Source organism: Capra hircus, chromosome 1, assembly GCF_001704415.2.
Source record: "Capra hircus breed San Clemente chromosome 1, ASM170441v1, whole genome shotgun sequence".
Lineage (NCBI taxonomy): Eukaryota > Metazoa > Chordata > Mammalia > Artiodactyla > Bovidae > Capra > Capra hircus.
In genome coordinates this window covers 115,146,807-115,168,659 of record NC_030808.1, presented here as the reverse complement: position 1 = coordinate 115,168,659, position 21,853 = coordinate 115,146,807, and the positions used below count along the sequence as shown (strand labels likewise).

At 38.5% G+C, this 21,853-nt stretch overlaps 1 protein-coding gene across 15 annotated transcripts in view; it reads left to right on the top strand.

The window, feature by feature from the left end:
- MBNL1 (muscleblind like splicing regulator 1) overlaps nt 1–21,853 on the top strand; it is a 218,483-nt gene that overhangs the window by 24,149 nt on the left and 172,481 nt on the right. For 5 of the 15 annotated variants that reach the window (XM_005675430.2, XM_013965698.2, XM_013965690.2 and 2 more), the window contains exon 1: nt 3,278–3,459. The exons of 1 other annotated variant lie outside the window; for it this stretch is intronic. The gene's annotated coding sequence lies outside the window, so the exon portion shown is untranslated. Of the gene's footprint in view, nt 1–2,815; nt 3,460–3,502; nt 3,768–21,853 lie in introns of those variants that run through there. 9 more of the 15 variants (XM_005675432.3, XM_005675431.3, XM_005675426.2 and 6 more) reach the window with 6 other exon arrangements.

The following is a 21,853-nucleotide window of genomic DNA, read 5'->3' as shown; positions in this document are numbered from 1 at the left end:
GCTTCCATTTCCTTTGTCTATTTTATTGGTAAACCAGGTAGTTGATGTTATCTCTAAAAACCATATTCCTTAACTATATTTCTACTGGGATTCATTGGTATAATTAAAACTTGAATGGTCTGAAATATTTCAGAAACCTGCAGTAAGTATTCTTTCCTTTATCTTAACATGTAGTTTTATTTCATCTAAAATTGTTCTCTATAATTTCCCTCTCCACCCACAAATGACGTTCTTTTTATACTTATAGATGCATTCACTCATGAGCCTATGGACTATAACTACACTTCATAGATGTAAGAGGAACCATAATGCTATCCCAGCACTGAGGGAATATGATTGGTATTCTAAATGGGGAACTATTTACTTTTTATTACTATAATGATTTTTTAATAATTTTCACAATTTGAAATGTGGTTAGCATGCCACTGGTAGTGAAAGCTGACAATGTGATTTAATATTTTTAACATAGGATCCGGTGTTTGCTACAGTGCTTCGAAATGTTAAATGTCATTATTCATGTTATGGTATTATCAATGACAATAAATTAAGCTAAACCAGTGATAATGAAGTTTTATATCACAATTCATTTGGACTCACTTTGAAGTCCTGGGTTGACCACTGCTTTGTATGAGTCTTCTTAGCCACCCCTTTTTCCTTTACTAGTGTGAATAACATTTTTTCCCTCTTCTTTGTCATTTACTAGGATGTTTATTCTACTGTTCCTAACATTTAAGGGTCTTTCTTGTATTTCTTTGTACTCTGTGCAGTGGAGCAGAAAATTTGTCTCAGTTTCAATTTCTCTTTTGTTCCCAGAACTTCCCCCTCCTCCAGTGTTGAAGTGGAAAAATAGTTTCCCCTCTTGCACCATACACAGGTTCAAAGTCTTGTTTTTCATCATGTTGCTCCAAACAGCAAATTTTCTAACCCACATGAAAAAGAACACCAAAGCTCTGACTTAGAAGTCTGCAAGGGTCTGAGAACAATTGAAAAGAAGTTCCTGCAACTGGGATTAGCCCTTAGCGGTTCACTGGTCATTCTGAGGAGGGGCGTGTGGAAGCCAACAAGGCCTCCAACCTGCTCGCACACGCACAGGTGGCCCAGCTCTGAAGTCAGTCTCTGTTGTCATGGAGAATGGAGGCAAAATTAAAAAGCAAGTAGCAAACAATCCAGTAGCGTAAGCCAGGGACTTGGGAGTCTCCCAAGGCTCCTCCCTTCCTCATTCCCTGCATGAGTCATTCTTCCAGTCTGTCCACACCCATTCACCCTTCTTCCATCAGCCTCCACCCCACACTCCCATTCACTCTCCACGCTGCTGCCACAGGATCCCTCTGAAATACAAGTCCAAATTCAACCTATCTCTTTGCTGATTAAACTCATCTAGAGTATCACAGTTTTCAAAGTAAAGCTGAAACTCCTTGGGTGAACACAGACCTACTTTCAGCTCACTTGCTGCCACTCTCCTACAAGTATCCAGCTCACTTCTAACTCCAAGACTAGCAGCTCCATTGTATTTGCCAGGCTCTTTTCCCACAGAACCTGGATTCACCTCTCTACTCATCTTGATAATTTCTATACCCCCTTTAAGGCACCTGTTAAAACAACCCCTCCAGGAAGCCCTCTTGACTCTACTTGAAAGCACCTTGGTCTTGCCTCCCATCATTTTAGCATTTATCCTTCAGCCAGAATTAATTAGTTTATATCTTTTCCCCAGTCCCTTCCCTAGTAGAGGTATTATTCTTGAGGGGAGCGACTGTATGTTGTTATCCATTCTTGAATCGCTGCATAGCAGTCTATTGAGGTAGTTGTTGAAATGAGTGCTGAATTAGAAGAAAGGAAGTCCTCATTGCTTGGGGTAGCTCCTAATTGGCAGATAGAAAATGCCCATCCCTGTCCTTTGAGAAAGTGTCGGTTTCGTTTTTAATTTGCTTCCACTGGGTGTGCACTTGGGTACTTTTTCATGATTAATACTGAGAAGCGGCACCATCTAATTAATTAATTTATTTGTTCTGGAAGGGAGCAGTGTACAATATTAACTCAGTGTTTTGTGGATGTAGCCAAGGGTAGAGAACTCAAGTCGTTATTAATGCCTTTAGAAGTAGTTTTGTACTTCAGCACCTTTCACGATGCTTTTCCTTCTCCTCCTTAAGCCGTCTCCACCATCTTTAAAACAACCTAACAAACTTGTAGAAACATCACACGATAGGTAGCGTTTGCTCCTAAACTGCATTCAAAACATAGAAAAAAGTTTTAAAATTATAATCATCGTTGAATAAACTATTCCCTAAATCCTAAGTAAATTCTGCCCCCGCAATCTCTAAAACTTGATCACATCACAATAGTCCAGGATTCTTTCCGTTCAAAGTGAAGGCAAGTTAAATCTCATTAATACCCAGTGAATTATGATCTGGGGCTGTGTTTTCTTTTGTTGTAGCAATAATATGACTTATTTGCCTCGGACGATTCCAGTATTTCAGAAAATGAATATTGTATAACGAAGGAGGAGTCTTTACTTTCTATATATCATATAATGCAGAGTTGGGGTGAAAAGGGGTTTTACAGTCCAAATATTATTTACAAAGTAGATGGGAAGCTAGTATGTGAGTATTCGTGCTTGTGTGACAGTTTTACCGTAGAATTCCAAAACCGTGGACACCCTGTTCCTGGAGAAAGATATACACTAGCAGTCTTGCGGATGTTTTTCCCGTCTGTGGGCCATCCAGGTCCGAAATCTGCGTGGTGCATTTTAAAGCGGCCAGCCCCACCAGCTCCTACTGTTTTATCCAGTTTTGGAGAATCACCTTCAGTCTAACCTTGCCGACGGCCTTACCAAGCCCCATCCTCCCGCCGCTTTCAAAAACGAACCTATCTGTCTGCCCAGCCAGTCTCAAGAATCAGAAAGTAGCAGGGGTGCGTCCCGTGGGCACTATAGCTCGGAGGTTACAGTGTTGAACGTATAAGATGGAAGATACCACCGGGAGGCGGCGGGGATGCACCGCGCCAGCGCCGGCTCGGGTTTCCTTTTGCTTTCTGCGCCGATGGACGAGTGGCAACCGCCACCCCCGGCGGACTCTTGTTAGGTTGAGGGGCGGCGAGGTGGCGGGGGGCTGAGCCGCCGGGCGGCGGAAAGTTGAAGAGCATTTTTTTTTTTTTTTTTTCTGTCGCCGCGTGCGTTCCGGGGCTCGCCGAGTCCGCCCAGGGCTTCCTGGTGGGGCTGGGCCGGCGGGGGAGGGGCCGCGCAGCAGCAGCGGAAACCAGACCTCGGCGATAAGAGGCTGCACAGCGACATGCAACAGTCTTTTCACTGCAGCTGAATGAGTTGTGGCGCTCACAATGCTCCCGTGACCGGGAACTGACAAGTTCAATTTTAAATCGCGGGCCTCTTGGAATCATGACTCCCACAATGCCTTGGGCACTCGCTCGGCAGTCTGGCTGCCTCTGAGGGGGGAAAAAATGTGAGAGGTAAGTTTCCATTTTCCCAGTTTGCTCGTGCTGCTCTGCTGCTCTGCATTGTTCGTACTCTTTCGGGACTGTACATGGCTGAAGGAGGAAGTGAAAGGAGGCTGGGGCCGGTTCACTGCGCTGGATGGTTTCCGATCACATACCATCTCGAGCTAGAGGGACAGCGGGAGGTTGCAGCTGCAGCCCAGCTCCGAGTAGCCCTTCCACGGGCTCTGCGGACACTGTCAGCCCTGCCAGCTTCCCACTTGGCAGCCTAAAACAAAGAAAGAGAAAGAAAGAAAAGGGGGGGAGGGCGGTAAAAGAAACAGGTGCGTGGAAGTGTACTTACAACTTAACGGCCTTTGTCGGGGGAGGGGGGGATGCGAGTCCATCAGACGCGAGCCACGGTTTCTCCCTAGAGGTCCCGCATCCCTGTTCCCGAGGCTGCCATCCAGCCCGGTTTTCATCTGGGCCAAGTATGTGCACGCAAAGGTTAATTCTCTGCTTGCTACCCATAAATTACGCATGACATGTTTAGCTGGCCTTCCTTATATGGAGAGTGCTGTATTTCAGTCCAGTTTGCCTTTTGCCAAGTTTTCAGGGCGGAAGACGCCCTGCATGAGAGGGCTCCTGTTTTTTTTTTTTTTTTTTTTCCATCGTTTTGTAGTGCGTCACTCAAAAACTGTAAGAAAAGTAAGTATAGACGCTCTCTGGGTGGAGCCGCAGTTGGTTGATTGAATTGCTTTCATGAAAGGTTGAAAAGAATGAAAAGTAGTTAAGACTTGGGTTCAGGGTGTTTTTTTGTTTTGTTTTGTTTTTTTTTTTAGACAAAAGCAGGATAAATATGTAGCGCGTCCCCTCCCTCCTCTTCTCTCTCTCTTTTTTAAACGGAGCCGGAATCTGTTATTGGTAGTAATGTGTCATGTGAGAATACTTCGATTCCGGAGCCTGTAAGGCGAGCAGGTATATGGTGGAGTTTATGCTTGCCCGTCTCACAGTACTTTACAACTAGCGTGGTGGAGCTAGAAGAGTAATTGTGTTTTTCAGTCTCTCCCGGGCCAAGGGGAATATGCGGCTGCTAGGATTCTGTGGTGTATTTCCGAGGAGTGTGCTTTCCTAGGATTAAGATTGAGTAAGAAGCTGCCAGCAAGGTTATTGGCGCTGCCTTTACTTTGTGTATCTACCAGCCCCGGCACAAGCCCAGAGCAAATGGATGGTAAACTCTGCTATACTCGGAGGAATTTCTTAAGCAAATTAATCCACCGAGAGAGAAGTCATAATTAATGCCTCTGGATTTGCAGGCCCTCCGCAATGTGCTTTGAAATACTACACCCGTGGACGCGGTGTTCCTCCCTCCTGGGTTTGAACACAGTGTCTGTTTATACACGGAGGGTATTTAGTACATAACTATTCTATACCAGGCTAAGTGATCCACTCCCTGTTATCTCTTTGGATTGCTGAGAGCGTTGGTGTTTCTCCCTGTCTTGCTGTTGAGATAAAATATTATCACTGAGACAAGTTAAAATGAAAGTTCAAGGACTGTAAAACTCACCCTAGGAATGCTTAGCTCAATACTTAGAATGGCTCTGATGCGGTGCTCTAGCCAGAGACACTGAATAAAGTTATTTTGTAGGCAGTGAAAGCACAATGTTGTCACTTGTATTTTCGCTTTCTTAAACTTGGTGACAACTGCAGCTCAAAACTGTTTTTTTAGGAAGACTCCAGCATTCTGATCTTAATCAGTGTTGCATGGGGTGAATTTTTTTTTTTTTTTTTTACTTACTGTGTTGTTAGGCCTTCTTTCAAAAGATAGACATAGCTTTTAGTTTTATTTAATGGGGGGTTTCCTCACAAAAGTGGCCTTTTGTGTTTTAAGGAACAGGTTGGGTCAGCACCAGAAAACCTGTTTAACCATCTATAATTACAGTGTCACTTAAGACAGAATAATCAGGTTTTATTATGATGAAGAGACTCAGAAAACCTCACATATGCCTGGTTTAATTTTTTTTTTCTCATGGAACTAAGATAAAATTTGTGTGCAGACACACATCTCGTGTGATACTCTTATGCAGCCATGCCAACAGACTCCAAAGTGTTTTATGCTTTGAGATATTATTGCTTGTGTTTACATTTCCACATTTGGGGCAAACTTAGGCTCCAAGTTGAATTCATTAAATTTTTATTCCAACATTCTGTTCTTCCTCTGGGCACAGAATTCCTATGACATGAAACACTGGATTCTGTTCCAGAACAAGAACAGAGTATCCCAAAGTTTCTCCTGGGACGGGGGTGGGAAGGGAGCAAAATTGTATTTCTGACTGAAGATGAGTGTGTTATTTTGTTATATAAAATTTCCGATCTTTTTTGTAAACAAAAAAAATTGCCCTTGGATTTATCATTGTCGCCATACATTAGGCCTGTATTTGATATATCTATTTATGGAAACAGAATAGCCTTCCTGCTTCTGGCTTTCTGCTTGATGATGGGAAGATGCAGAGGTAAGAGACTATCTCAGATCTTGCTTAGAAGAAGCTGAAAAGAATAGGTGATTGGAGTTTCTTGTACTCTGAGGTGTCAGAGTGGCCAGTAGATATGAAGGTCAGGGAAGCAGATGAAGGAAATGAAATATAGTCATTTAAATATTTGGCTCAATAGAGAATCCCAACAGCAATAGCAATAACAGAGGATGTTAACATAGGAAAATTTTAAAACGTGAACTTTTAGGCCACAAAGCTTCATGTTTTTGAAATCTAGAACATGCTGTCCATATGTAGCCACTGGCCACGTGTGACTATTGAGCCTTTGAAATGTGGTTATCTGGATTGAAGTTTGTTCTAACTGGATATTGAACACTTTATACAAAGGAAAGAATGTAAAATACCTGGTAATATTTTTATAGTGATAATATATTACAGTGATAATATTTTGAATATATTAGTTTCAGTAGAATATGTTGTTAGATTAATTTTACCTGTTTTTTTTCATTTTCTTTTTTAAAAATATGGCCACTTGGGACTTTCCCGGTGGTCCAGGGGTTAGGGCTCTGTACTTCCACTGCAGGGCATGGGGGTTTGATCCCTGGTGAGGAGACTTAGGATCCCATGTGCTTTGCAGCGTGGTTAAAAAAAAAAAAAAGTAAAAAGAAAATATGGCTACTAGAAACTTACAATAACAGATGTGGCATGCATTGTATTTCTATTGAACAGAGCTATTCTAGAGTAAAGCAAGAAAGCGGTATTCGGGGAGAAAGCCTAATAGAATTTACTGGACAAAACACAATAAAAGGGATTTTTATTTTCACAGGCTAAAGAAGTTTGTTATACATAGGAATACTTCATCTTTCTTACCCATCGTAACTAAAATTTGAGAAAACACACCACCTAACATCTATTTTTATTTCCTCAAAACTACTGTTTAGTTTAGAGATTTAATGGTGAGGTAGTAATAGCAGAGAAAAGGCTTATAATTAGGGGATGAGTCTTAACACCTCTCAAAGGCCAGAATAGAGTATGATTGCTAGTTAGGAACGTTTTAGAGACTGTATAGTTATCATTGTCGCAAAGTTACCAAACACAAACGAGTCACTGAAATTTATTTTAAAATAGAGTTTTCAGTAAATAGCAATTATCTTCAAATGCTTAATATATATTTTCCTTTGCTATGACTTTCCTTCCTTAGAAAATAAAAACACCTAATAAATCCAAACAACTCCTGCCCGTATGTTAATTAAAGATTAATAAATTCACAAGAAGGAAAGACTTTCACCTGTAGGGAAGTGGGCATTGTTTTGAATACTAGGAAAGGTAAGAATACAATTCTTTGGTAATGTTTTGGGCTTTGAAGAATTCCTATACACGGAGACATTGTCTTTCTAATTTGAACACATTCTTGAGAAAGCATCTGACTGGTAAACAAAGCACAATGGCATAGGTCCTGGAAACATTCCTCTCAGATATTTTCATAACTGAAGTACATTTTGTCATACACAGTGAGTGTTAAACTGAAAAAAAAAATCCATATAACATAAGCATACTTTTATTTACTTGAAGGAAACTAAATATATGAGACAGGTTGGAGCCTATGGGTTCTTCTTTGCTGGGGGAGAAGGGGCAGATTTTATGGAGAATCTCAGAAGAGTTACCTCCCTGCTTGGTGCCAATCTTGACTCTGTCTCCCACCACAAGAAGCATAACTGCCATTAGTGTCAATGCATGTGGGGCCTTTGGGGAACAATGATCCCCGTTAACTTTGTAGATCGTTTCTGATGAGTCATGGAGCAGATTCACTAATGCTTGGAGAATTATTGATTGCAAAGCAGAGGATTTAAGAAGAGCTATTGACATAGGGCACTAAAAGTCTCTAGACATATTTTATATTTTTAGAGTTGAGGTAGGGAACTTGGGATTTATGTCATGCTTTCATATTATAAAAAACATGCATTTATATAAACATTACAGCTATATCCTTGAGAAAACCCTTAACAAATAATGAGGTAATAGCTTTCTGCATATTATTATTAGTATTTTAATGATTTCATTACATTTCTTTCAAATAACTACTCATATTTTCTAAAAGGCATCTTATTACCTCTGCCTATGACATATATAAAAATGAAAAACCTTTGAAGGATATATATTACAGTATGAGCATTATGTATTTGATACTTTTCCCACTATTTTCGAGATCTTATCCTCAGTTTCTGTGATGATCCTTTGTTAGAATTCAGGATATATTAACCTCGATGAAATATAGCCATATTGGATAGAGTGGAAAATTACATTCCCACTGTGATCAATTATTTTTTTAAAAGTGAAGATGTTTCTGAAATAAGTGTCATGCTTCAAATAGTGCATATGCTCTAAAAGAAAATCTGTCATTTCTTTGGACAATTGTTTTAAGAAATTGAGAGTTGCATCTTTAAATACCCAAAGAGGTGAATAATAGCTAATAAGGTAAATAGTTCCATCAAGTGTGGGTACAGTTTGTGTGTGAGTATATATATATGAATATAAAACTGTTCCCAAGGCAACACCAATTTATTCAAATCTCGATATTAAGTAACATAATGTTATTAAAAAGGATTATAGTAAATACTATGTAATCCAAAGGCTATGTCCATGTGTATCAACTCCATTCCAGTCCCTCTCTAACTGAGTTCAAAAAATGGTATTTCTTCTCCAAAGGATTCTTAAAAAAATCTGTCTTGACACTGGACCTTTACTATATTTTCCACTTTTAAAATAGTTGAACTATTATTTAATTCATAGTTCATATAATTATGAGTGAACTTGTTTTAAAGAGCTAACAAGGTTCTTGGATTGTGGGAACACAATTAATCATGTGAAATAAACATATGCTGATTTGAGATGTTTTGTAAAGTTGATTCATGGGAAAATATATGTTGTGGCAAAAATAGCAAGCTAGGTTCAGTGAGCTCTACCAAACTTAATCAAGATGCATCTTGTCCTCAAAGAGGTGGCAGTCTTGTCAGGGAAGTTAAGAGTTTTGAAAATAACTGTAAAGTGCAAACCAGTATTTCATAAACGGTGGCTAGGTAACATTGTATGGAAGTTGAGATAAGGAAAGCTCTGACCAATACATGTAATAAATATAACAGTTCTAATGCATAAATAGTGGAAAACAAAAAATTCTTCATTTTTTGATATTATAGAAATATTATTCTGTTAAAGCAGCATTAACTATATCTATTCAGTGATGTTTCCATATTATCATGTGTTTATATTTAATATCTAGGCATGATTTTCATACATATACTAGTTCATTTGTTCAGTTCATGTTGCTGGTAGAAATACATATTTTTTAGATGTCCTATAGTAAAATATTGATAGCTTTGGCATTAGCACTACTGTTAAATACCATAAAGTACCAGCTTTTGAAGCTACCAAATAATTACAAATGTATCAGAAAACCACAGTGGGTAACCAGGGTAAACAGTGCATAGAAAACTTCTTCAAGGGAAAAGCTAGGTTGAAAATCTAGGTTAAAAGTAAACTGATAGTTACAAGGTCATTTGCTAAAAAAAAAATCTGTATATTAAAGTTAAGCAGTGAAAATATTACTAAAATGTACCAAAAAAGTGATTTCATTTAGGGAAAGAGAATGTTTTATACTGAATGAAGCAATGAGAGAAATATATATTAGCAAGGAGATTTTAATCAGAGACAGCCAGAGTATCCAATTTAATGTGACATTGAATAGGAAAGTGAAGAAATAAAAACAAGATATAGACGATGATTTCAGGCACTGGTAGAAGTGTCACAATTGTGAATACAATTTTGTGGGTTTTTAAAAGTAGTTCATAAATATTTTAAGTATGTGGTTGTGGAAGACATGGTAACATTGTGTATACTTACTGTACTCAAAATTCCTCCTTACTAACGTTTGTCTACAGTGATTATAACTGAATAGACTCTTCTAGAAAATTGGAAAAAGTGTGGTAACAATAGTATATGCAGTGGAAGTGTGAGGAAATCGAAATGGTGAAAGACTTTACAGTTTAATAGTCAAAACATGTCAGAAGTAGGATAAATAACAAGAATGCCAAATGAGGCATTAAGAAGTCCATATTCATATTTAGAACATCATTAAGGATACTTCTTGAACTTAAAACTTAAAAACTATTCACAGCTTATTGTATCCAGAAAATTTAAAATTTAATCAAGTCAAATATCCAGCAATCTGTTTGTCAGCATTGTTGATCATAGTAATAATGATAGGTTAACATTTTATTTGTTTCTGTCTTATCTGACTACAAGAAGAGAATTACCTTTACAATGACCTTTTAGCACTCTATGTGGATGGCTCCCCTTATCCTAGTAGAAAGATAGTCTGGGATGGGATGGTGATAATCAAGGTGACCACAGATAGAATAGGAAGGCAGATGGCCTGCTGAGGGGGAAAGTTGGTGGAAAAAGCTCTGAACCATTAAGTGACTTTGCAACTCAGTGTTCTCCTAACACCGACTCCCTCACTGATATTTCTGTTTACTAAATTTTAGTTTAAAAAAGCCATCCTATGAAATGATATATCAGTGTCTGTGAGCACTGCGTCTACATTTGTTTTGAAAGTCCAGTGTTTGTTGCAGTGCAGAGCCCACTTGGGGGTACATGTTTGGAAAAGTGACGCACTTTATAAATACAAGAGGTGATATTGATATTATTATCATTTACAAGTTATTATATTTTTATATATTTATTACACTTTGTCAATATCTTAAAAGGAGTAATAGACTTGGGAGATGGGGCACAAAAATCTCACAGTGTATGGGTTTTATTTTACCAAACCAGATGTGACTAGGTATGTGGACTGGAAAAAAAACATTTACTCTTTCTGTTGTTTAAGTTCTACATCTGTACAATTATGAGCATATAAATAACAGTTAATAATATAAGTGCCATTTGCTATACATTTCTTTACAAAATATCTCATTTAATCTTTGTGACAGATGTAAAATGCCCCTTTTGACTTTTAAAGGTGACCAGCATGACTGCTAAACACTTTTTGTCATTTTCAGAGTTGTGAGACTTGTTTTTTAACTCCGATTCCATATTTTTGACCTTTTTTTTTTTTTTTGGTCTTGCTTGCCATCATTACAAAGAATGGTGATGAGGATAATAGCTTTAACAATGATCACTAACATCTTGGACTACTTACTTTGTGCCAGGGTAAGGTCTATGAGTTAATTTACTTACTCCTCAGAACAACCCTATGAGATGGATGCTATCTCAGTTTCACAGGGGAAACTGAGGCACAACATTAATTGCCCGTGGTTTCTTAACTAAGAAGTGGCACAACAGGGAGTTGAACCAACGTAGTCCAGTTCTAGAGTTGTGAAAGAATAAAAACAAAATTTAAAAAGATACTTGGGTACTGATAGGAGATTGAGACTGTAGACATTTGGAATAATCCACAAGAGTAACCCTTGCTACAGCATTTGAGGAGACTCCAGAAGAATGGATAGGAAGTTAAGAGGAGAGAGATAAAGGGTCTGGGGAGGGGCAGGTGATAGGGTAGAAGAAATAAGGAATCAGTGGAGAAAGGGAGTTTGGGGCTCCACTCTGGAGGACAGTTGGGGACAGGTAGGAAGTTCAGGGCACAGTGGGAACATTAGGAGACATTTGCTTTAGCAAGTAATGTACAGGTGTTGTGTTTTAGTGACATTTTTTAGAGGAGAGTAGGACATACAGAGGATGAAATGGAAATTGTTGGCTAGAGATGAGGGACTGGAAAAGGACAGTAACAAGGTAATGAAGGGACACGTGTTCTGGGGAAAAAGTCACAGGCTTCAGGTCCACAGGATGTAGCAACTAATTAGATGTGGATATTAAAGGTGATGGGAGATATTAAAGATGATTTAAAGAGTATAGTAAGAATTTTTAAAACTTTTCATCCAAAATCCCTTATTTAAAACTTTGTTAATGTTATCCCTGTTCATCATACTGTTCCTTGTGAGCTCTTTGCATATAAAGAACTATATTTTAAAACATCAGAGAAAAACACTTAAAATTATATTTTATCTGGGACTGTAACTTGGTTAGGTGGAAGATACCTGTTACATTCTTGAAAACAGTTCATTTCTGTGTCAAGCTCCTTTAAAACACAGGATCCAATCAATTAAAGAATGGTATTTAAATTCTTTATCCCAAATTGGTCATTCTAAAGTAACCGTCATTTCATCTTAGGGGTATGTTGTTGTTTGCTGGGAAATGTCTTATTGAAGGCTAGGCAGTTCTGGTCCCTTTAAAGTTCATGCAGAACACGGGTGTAAATGATCCCCAGTGATAAACCAGGTGGCAGATAGATACATGATAAAACAAGTTTGCAATGTGCTCAATGTGGCTGACATTTATGCTTCTCAGACCTTGCTATTTTAGGGAAGGTATCAATGATACTCTCTTTCCTGGAAATAAAGATCCTCAATAATCAGACACCCTTATAAACAAAATGATTTACATACGGAAATAAATAAGCAGTTGCATTGAGTTAGTAGTTACCTGGAGTTGGGAGGATAGTTATATTTCAAACAGAATAGAAAGCTTTACAGGAGTACTCGTAGGCTTTTTTATATAAGGCATTTATGTGCTTTTTACAAGTAAGTGGCTTAAGAGTTTAAGTTGAGCATGTCAGAGCAATGACTGTATTTAATATACGTAGAGAAATTCTCATGAAATCAAGAGTTTCCAAGAAAAAGATTTCATTTATAAATACTTATCACTTAATTTATTTAGATAGTCTATGTCCACAGAAAATAATTTTTAAATTGCACTGTATATGTCTTTAAATACAACATGTAGAGCTAGAGAAAATAATGTTAATGGTGTTTCCATTTTGCCTTTTGTTTATATGCCTTTTAGTATTATGTGAAAACCACACTTAGAATGTGTCTTTTTCTATTAAAGGACTTCTTTTTTTGCCCCATCTGGTTTTGGCTGTGTGCTATAAAGATCTGGTAAAAATCTATTTTTGTTGAATTATTAGATAATGCTTAGAAAATGTTCATTTCAAAGTAAATACGATTAAATAGTACTAAGATTAGAAATTCTTCTTTGCCTTCCCAACTCATGGGTCAATCTTAACTATTAAATTTACTCCAAATTATTTTGAGCTGTTATTTGAATTTCATTGCTCAAAAAGTTCAGGAAAACTGCATTGTCAACTTAGTGGCATTCAAATAAGGCAATTGGTCTTAAATAATTGGTATTACATGCCCCATCCAGAAGACTTTGAAAGATTAGATGAGCACAGCAAAAGTGAACAACTGGGAATACAAGCAGATCTTTAACCCAGCTGTGGAACCTCTCTGAGGTATTTCCAAATAGGGCCTTTCTGAAAATTAATTAGAAATAGTCAGAACAGTAGTGGAGATTATTGAAAAAAAAAATTGAATTCTGCATAATTCTTTCAGAAGGACCACATTTACTGAAAATTGCACATGGGAAATGACTCTCCCAGAGAAATATATTAATGGTTTGAGGACTGGGTTTTTAAAGTAAATATTGTTTTGGAAGCAGTTAATATAGAGACTGTTGTGTCTGTTTTTCAGTAATGGATTAAAGTTTACTCTGTGCTGAGGTCTTTTTCACTTAAAAGGCTATTTTTCTATGTTGATAATAAGGCAATATAGGGAACTCATTCTTTCTGTTCTGAAAAATAATCAATTAACAAACATTTGCTGAGCACCTATTAGAAGTAAAGGATTATAGTAGGTCAGGAGAGAAGGTCCCAAAGGAGAAGTACATAGGTTTTATTCTTGTTTGACATATAATTGAGTTGGGGAGAAAGACATGAGAAGTTAACAGTACAGTCAGTATTGACACCGTACAATTGAATACCAAAGGAGGAAATGAAAAGGGGGAAGTCTTTGCGGAAATGAGTGTTTAGGGTGTAGAACCGCTACCCCCTCTGTGGAGGAGGGCACCTGACCCAGGGTAAGCTTAAGCAATCTTTTCAGAAAATGGAGGGAAAAGGTATGAAGAGAATGAGGCTAGCTTCCATATTCGAGCATCTTCTGTATATGAGGTGGTCTTTGCAGAAAAGAACCTGCTCACAGTGCTGCACAGTTAGGGAACGGACTTGTTTGCTAGGAACCACCATCCTCTTGATAGAGTTGAGGAAACTGAGGCTCAGAGAGGTTAACTTACATGCCAGAATTCACACAGCCTGATGAGTAGTTGAAATGAAGCCAGGTATTTCTACACTTCTGAGATAGCATTCCATCTCCCCTTTATGCTTCTGCTGAGAATGAATGTGATATAGTTATGATACAGTAATTTGAAACTTCACCCATAGAATTGACATGACTCAGGAAGGTATAAATCTAATTTAAAAGGCTGGCTAATACATTTTGTTCTTTTGCTTTGACATTGGATTATTAATACACATGGCGTAGAGTTTGCCCAATTGTTTGTAATCATTGCGTTTTAGGTTTGTAAAAACCAAAGCAAAGCAAAACACACCAGGCCTCCTGTCTTTAGCAGATAGGGTAAAGGCATGCAGTAGTGTGACCCATTATAACATTGCATTTGGGCCATCTGGGATCCTCCCAGAGGAAGCTTTGCAGAGATAATGTACTTTCACACCAGTAACATGATGCCATAAAATTTTCACCAAGAAGTGATAGGCCTAGCTCCAGAGTACATGCTAAATTTGTTTATCAAGCTGAAACTCGAATACTTGGGCCACCTGATGCGAAGAGCCGACTCATTGGAAAAGACCCTGATGCTGGGAATGATTGAGGGCAGGAGAAGAAGGGGATGGCAGGATGAGATGGTTGGATGGCATCACCGACTCACTAGACATGAGTTTGAGCAAACTTCAGGAGATAGTGAAGGACAGGGAAGCCTGGTGTGCTGCAGTCCATGGGGTCCCAAAGAGTCGGACATGACTTATCAACTAAACAACAAGATGGGCATTTTATGCTTTCATGTTGCATCATCTTCACACAATAATCTGCCCTCTCTGTCCCTATGTGGCAGAGCTTATGATATTAAAAAAAGATAAACGATTAATTGAAGACTTGTTGTCTTGGAGTTAGTCTCTTACTAAAAAATTCCTCTCTTCATGAGCTATTTTGAACATACACCAAATAAAATTATGTATTGTTCAGAGAAGGAACATGAAAGAACTCATGCTCTTGCTTTTGGCCTCAAAGGAAAGCACTTATATTAGAAACTATTGACTGAGTGTAGTTGTACATGTACCACCTCTCATGCTTTATCCACCTATCAGAGGATAAAGGCGTGAGTAAGGTATGTCCTCTTCTCAGAGTAGTTTCAGTGTAGTGATGAAAGTATTCACAAGTAATGTGCGGGCAAAACACAGTGGGCATGGAAGAGCCAAGAATAGGCTGCTTGTGGGCAGAGTGTGGAATTTGCCTAAAACCATCCAGTAGACACATTAACTCTTTACATACTTTGTATATTAAATAGAAGACAAAAAAATCAAATCATAATTTGCTAGAATTACATGATTCAGTACTTAAGCTATTTTTCTTTCTGTCTAAGTATTTGATAAATAAGCATGACCCAGATGTATGGTAGACAGATGACCAGACAGAAGAGATTAATTTATTTCAGATGTCGGCATTTTTATAGAAAGGTGGGAACATATAATTCATCTGAAGCTTCTTCATACTAGCTCCTGATTAGGAGATGAAGACACTCAGTATTGACCTTCAGGTTTCAGAGACTGAAACTTCCGTGTTAACAGAAAAAAAAAAAAAAAATCCTTAAGAGAGAGATATGCTTTAGGTGTTAACTAATTTAACTTTAGTGACAGAAGGTTTTAGATATATGAGACTTTCTTCCCTTTGGCTTTTCTTTGTGTGCAGAAAATAAAGCTGTATTTTGTAGGCTAGCTTCCCAACTCTCCAGTGGTGAAAGTGCAACTGTGCATGGGTTCTATAAGGCCCCATTCAGCTGTGAAGTGTTTGTTACTTGTTTCCAGGATTTATTCTGTGTTCTAGGTTAGAAACCAGGATTTTTATTCTGTTGCTTGCCATTCTTCATTTGCAATCATAAACATTTATTTAAAGTCCCCTGCCGAAAAAGCTTCATGATAAGATTTTTGGCTGAAATTTTTGAGAGAAATTAGAGATACGGGTTCTGCTTTTCTGAAGTTTATGGCCCAGAGGAAAAGCTCCATCCATTGCAAAATAATGAAAACACAACAAGAACTACAAAAGACCAGACCTTCAGCAGTTCTAATAATTATAAAAATAGCTTCTTATTTCATAGGCACTTACTGATTTTACTTATGTGACTATACGAAGTTGTTACACAGCACTGTGAGATTTATGCATGGCTGGCTGTCTCTGGTTCACAGGTGAGAAATGGAGGCTCAGCAAGGCTCAGGTCACATAATTTGCTCAGGAGCCATGTAGTAAGGTATTGTGTGTACTGAGCTCTCAGCCCAGTTCTGCTGTTGGTCTGTCTGTTTCCATCAAGATGGCACGACTTGAGTCAACAAGCACTCACGGCAGTGTACACTTGAGGCCCAGTCCAGGTTAGTTCTGCAGAGACTTCCTGAAGGAGGCAGGATGTGAAAGGCGGGTTTTGAATCACTGTGGTCATAAAACGGCAGAGACCAGGGAGTGGACTCTGACGTTTCCCTGGCTTGGAAAGGAGGGCAGTATCGAATGGCCTAATCTGCCAGGGTGGCTCACTCAGTATTAGTTCTACTCACACCTAATACCCTCTGCGCCAGCACTTGCCAAGATCAGCAAAATCTACTTTTAGACTCAAAATCATTACCACCTGTGAGTTTCAGGTGTCACTTCTGAATGACATAGCAGTCTGCCAATTGATCCTGTGGATGGCTTGCAGTGGCACAGTTTGAGAAGTGTCTTGAGTCCATAGAACAGTGTTACAAATGCTCTTATAATTTAGTCAACTACATTATTGAAGGCATTAGGGTAGTTCAGTTTATTTCTCCCATCATTTAAAAATAGAAATCTGTTACCAACATTAAAATAAACATTTCACTGAGAATGGTTATTCACTTGGAGATTTCGGTTGAACTTTTCTCACTTTCCCGCATCTCTGCTGCTGCTGCTGCTAAGTCGCTTCAGTCGTGTCCGACTCTGTGCGACCCCATAGATGGCAGCCCACCAGGCTCCCCCGTCCCTGGGATTCTCCAGGCAAGAACACTGGAGTGGGTTGCCATTTCCTTCTCCAATGCATGAAAGTGTAAAGATCTCTAGCAGAGTAATTAGAATATGTCTGTGAGTGTGTGATGTGTACAGATACATATGCTATATCCTATTTACATGTATATTTCATAAAGGACTATGAAGTAAGTAGTCCATAGGTTATAGCTGAAATGAAACAAATTCATGAAACTAAGGGATGCATTCACCAATAGGGTCACCAAGTTTGTTCTGAAGTATATTTGATTAAAGGCAAAAGAAGAGAGTGGCAGAGGATGAGACAGTTATATACCATCACCAGCTCAATGGACATGAACTTGAGCAAACTCCAGGTGATAGTGGAGGGCAGGGAAGCCTGGCGTGCTGCAGTCCATGGGGTCACAACGAATCAGGTGTGACTTGGCAACTGAACAATAGCAACCACACAACATCGTTGTGTGGTTCTTTGCACTGATTATAAGTAGGATTTGTGAAAATACAGTATGCCAAAGACAAAAGATACTCTAATACACATGTGTAAATCTAAATTTATTATTACTAATAGTTATTAAGGCTTAAGATCAAATAATTGATAGATACTGTTATTAAGAATCTTAGTCCCTCTGTCTTAGTGAATTGATTTCTATTGCTTTTTTCCCCTACTGGTGTTAGACTTTATCCTGTTTGCACAGTAACAATTTTCTGTTGGTAAATGACCTGGCATTAATGGATTTAAAAAATATTTTCCCTTCATGTACCAGAAATTCTCGGGCATATTTTTTAAGGTAAATATTCTATGCTAATATACTAATTTTTTGGCAAGAAAATTAGCACCTATATTTCAGTTCAATAGTTCTGTGATAAATGAAGTGTAATTAAACATTCAGATTCTGCAACATGCACTTAAATATTAATTTGGATTCTTTTATGTTTTAGGCACTGCGCTAGGCATTGAATACATAATGGTTAACATAAACAGATGCAGTTATAAAAGTGCAATTATAAAATTTAGACATCTCTCAAATTTCAAATTGGCCATTGCAGGAATAATGACGTATTATTATATTTCTTGTTGCCACAGAATTTAAATAATTTTGTTTATGGAATTTAAATAATCTTTTCTGTAATTAAAAGTATTATTTGTAGATGGCAGTAAATATTTATTTTAAAGCTTCTGTCAGTGTTAGATTTACTGTGAATAAGTAAAGTGTTCTGTTTTCATGTAAGGAAGGTGCCATTTTATGCTTAGAATGACTGCTTTCCAAGTAAGCAAGAGAAGTAGCATCACAAAGTAAAAAGACAAGGAAAACTCAATTTTGAGTGGCAGCATAATATTGTAGAGTTTGAAAGGTCAGGCTAGTACAGGAGGCTCCAGTTTTGCCACTTAATATCATGCAGAATGTTGTGACAGCCAGAGCTGATACAGCTGAAAATATCTGCAGCCTTGGAAGCCTTGTAAGTTTCAGAAGGTCATTTTGGCATCATAGTAGAAACACTGATTCACAGGGAAGGTCAAACTGGACAGCCAGGCAGGAAGATAGGTTGCTGAACTCAACAGCTGTAGATTTTAGAATTGTTGTCAACTGCAAAAACTGGGTATTCTAACTTGCTGTGGCCATTTATCATTGAAATATTTACAGAGGAACAAGTTTTACTTGATGGGAGGGTTCTGATTTCTCTTCTGTAAAACTTTTTAAGTGTTGCATCTACAACTTTACCTGATACCAGGCATTTGTTAAAATAATTTTATTTATGTGTAATGTGGACCCCATCAAAAAAAAAAAAAAAGGATGTTAGTTGCCTTACTATGATAAGCACACATCAAATTGGACTATGAAAAAGACAAATCAGAAGGAAAAGAAATGAAACAAGTACTTGAAATGAAATTGAGAACTGAATTTATCTCTTGGCTTTCTGGAGACTAAAGCAAAAGCTTTAGGAAGTAGAAAAATCCCAAGTTTATTTGTTAAGATCTCTTTATATCCCATGTACAGTCTTATTCTTAGCCCTTAGGGTATTTAGTTAAATATTCTGACTCTGCCCTTGAGTGAAATCTTGGAATGGACGGATTCCAAATAATTAAGAAATGAAGGCTGAATTCTTCATTCTGGCCTTCAAGGCCCTTACTGGTTTGGTTCCAGCCCCAGATTCCAACATTATCTCCTGCCATGGTGCTCCACACCGACCAGTTCTTCCAGCGTTCATATTCTGTGCTTTCTCCTGTCCCAGCCTTGTTCCTTGTATTCCTGCAGCCTGGAGTGCCATTCGTTTTTGTATCCAACCAAATGAAACCTATCCTTCCAGGCCCATTTTAGATGTCTTATCCATCAAGAAACCACCCCTGACTCTCTTTTAATCACCAAGCCTTATTGTTATCTCTCAGCACTTTCTTTCTTATGTGCAATTGTTTGTGTATTAATTTTATGTCCCCAATAAAGCAATAAACTCTTGAAAGTTGGATCCATATAATCCCCCTAGATCTAGGCTACATATACGGGATCATCCATAAACTGTTTAATATAATCAGTGTGTATATACTGTTTCACCTATGTATTGTTTATCCTTAATATATTTATTTATTTAGTAAGGTTATTGTGTATGTTGGTTATATTTGGATTTCTTTAAAGAAAACATTTTTTTTTCCTAGGATAGTAGAGAAGAAAGAAAGAGAACTAAAAAAGAGCACTATTAGAGGAGTAGATACCTGCAGTTTTTGTCAAAGGAGATAATTTTGAGGCAGTGGAGCTGAGACTGTAATTTTTAAAGTTGTTTTGATTTTGGATTTTCTTATTAGAAAACAATATATACCTTTTCTGTGTGTGTGCCGTAAGGTAACTAATTCCTAGAGAACAGCTTTGTTAGATGTAAAGAGAAGTATCACTTACACCATTTCAGACCTTCAATGCTTTCTCCCTAGTATACTTTTCTACTGTTTTAACAGCTGTCAAAAAATCTCTCTGCTTCTGCATTGCTTAGAAGTGTTTCAGACAGTTATTCCATCTCCTTCACTGCTTTTCAAACACTGTTTTAGTGGCTGATACAGATCAGTCTTCCTGTAAGCATACTTGCTTTGTATATATTCAGTTGTGTTGCTTTCAGAGCAGTCTTCCTTTTTCCTTATGCAGAAGATTTCTGTTAATAGACTTAAGTCCTCGAAAGCTCTGAAGGAAAGGTATGCCCTTCTTGCCCAGAAAGCAGACAGATGAAAATAAAATCATGCCCAAAGATCCTTTTCCTTAATAACTCATCTTTCAATCATTTACTGAGTATTTAGAACCCTGTAATGTATTAATTTGGAGAAGGCAATGGCACCCCACTCTAGTACTCTTGCCTGGAAAATCCCATGGACAGAGGAGCCTGGTAGGCTGCAGTCCATGGGGTCGCCAAGAGTCGGACACGACTGAGCGACTTCACTTTCACTTTCATGCATTGGAGAAGGAAATGGCAGCCCACTCCAGTGTTCTTGCTTGGAGAATCCCAGGGACGGGGGAGCTTGGTGGGCTGCCGTCTGTGGGGTCGCACAGAGTGGGACACGACTGAAGTGACTTAGCAGTAGTAGTAATGTATTAATTGGGCTTCCCTGGTGGCTCAGAGGTAAAGAATCCACCTGCAATGCAGGAGACTTTGGTTCAGTTCCTGGGGCAGGAAGTTCCCCTGGAGAACTTCAGTATCCTTGGGCTTCCCAGGTAGCTCAGACAGTTAAGAATCTGCTTGTAATGTGGGAGTCCTGGGTTCAATTCCTGGGTTGGGAAGATCCCGGGAAGAGAGCATGGCAGTCCACTCCAGTATTCTTGCCTGGAGAGTTCCCATGGACAGAGAAGTCTGGCAGGCTATAGTCCAGTTCAGTTCAGTTCAGTTGCTCAGTCGTGTCCGACTTTTTGCAGCCCCATGAATCGCAGCACGCCAGGCCTCCCTGCCCATCACCAACTCCCAGAGTTCACTCAAACTCACGTCCATCGGGTCAGTGATGCCATCCAGCCATCTCATCCTCTGTCATCCCCTTCCCCTCCTGCCCCCAATGCCTCCCAGCATCAGAGTCTTTTCCAATGAGTCAACTCTTCGCATGAGGTAGCCAAAGTACTGGAGTTTCAGCTTTAGCATCATTCCTTCCAAAGAAATCCCAGGGCTGATCTCCTTCAGAATGGACTGGTTGAATCTCCACGGGATTGCAAAAGAGTTGGACATGACTTAGCAACTAAACAACAATGTGTTAATTACTAGATTAATACTAAGTAGCAGTCCTAAGAAGAAACTGATAAGAGTTAGTGTGTAATTCTCACATTTCTGAGTATACATATTAGTGTCCAGTGTATACCCTATGGACATACAAGGAAAAGAGCATTTTTCTCTCCGCTCTGTGAAGGGGGCCATCTTATCTCCTTCAGACTACACACAGGGCTTGTTCCTTCACTTACCTCTCAGAGCAAATCACTAAGGATGTAGTCATGGCCACTGTACCATATCCAACTCTACACCCAATCTCTCTGATTTTTTTTTTTTGGCTTCTATTGTATTTAAGGTTGTTGTCACTTCTACGAAGATAGGTATTAAATTGCCAGCATGTGTTGTGATTGAAATTTTAAGTTTTAAATCAGAAGACCTGATTTTGGATCCGGATTGTTCTGTTCAGTTAGCTTAGGAGGCTTGAGTGAGTCAGTCACTTAACCATGCCAGCCTTAATTTATTTGTTCCCAAATAAACAAGATAGTATAACCATCCTTTAGAGTCATGGGGAACAAATAGCAAAATGTAGATGAAAGTAAATTGTAT